Source organism: Frankliniella occidentalis, unplaced genomic scaffold (genome assembly GCF_000697945.3).
Source record: "Frankliniella occidentalis isolate FOCC.00 unplaced genomic scaffold, Focc_3.1 Scaffold327, whole genome shotgun sequence".
In the NCBI taxonomy this organism is placed as follows: domain Eukaryota; kingdom Metazoa; phylum Arthropoda; class Insecta; order Thysanoptera; family Thripidae; genus Frankliniella; species Frankliniella occidentalis.
The window spans coordinates 78,746-79,131 of NW_026267450.1; positions in this window are offsets into that span (position 1 = coordinate 78,746).

Below are 386 nucleotides of genomic sequence, written 5' to 3' on the forward strand. Positions count from 1 at the left end.
TAAGTTTGTAAGGTATCATCTGCTAAAAAGTTCCGACCAGAAACGGATCGTGAAAGCAGATGATACCTTGTCAAGAAATATTCTATTCCAGTCTACTATATTTCTGTATTTACACTTGTGGGGGAAGGGAGGGTGGCGGCGCGGGGGCTCCAGCGGTGCGATGGAGGGGGAGGACTAGCGTAGACTAGCGCGGCCTAGCGCGGCCGACTCGGCTCGCTCTTGGTTGGAGGGGGCAGCGCGTGGCTGACGCGACGCGACGGCGACGTACGGCGCTTCACGACCCCGCCTAGCAGGCCTAGCACAATACGTATATGAGCTTTCTTCTGGTTCTCTTTAATATTTCTTAATCGAGAGTAAAAGCAATGACACCTTACATTACTCATGTA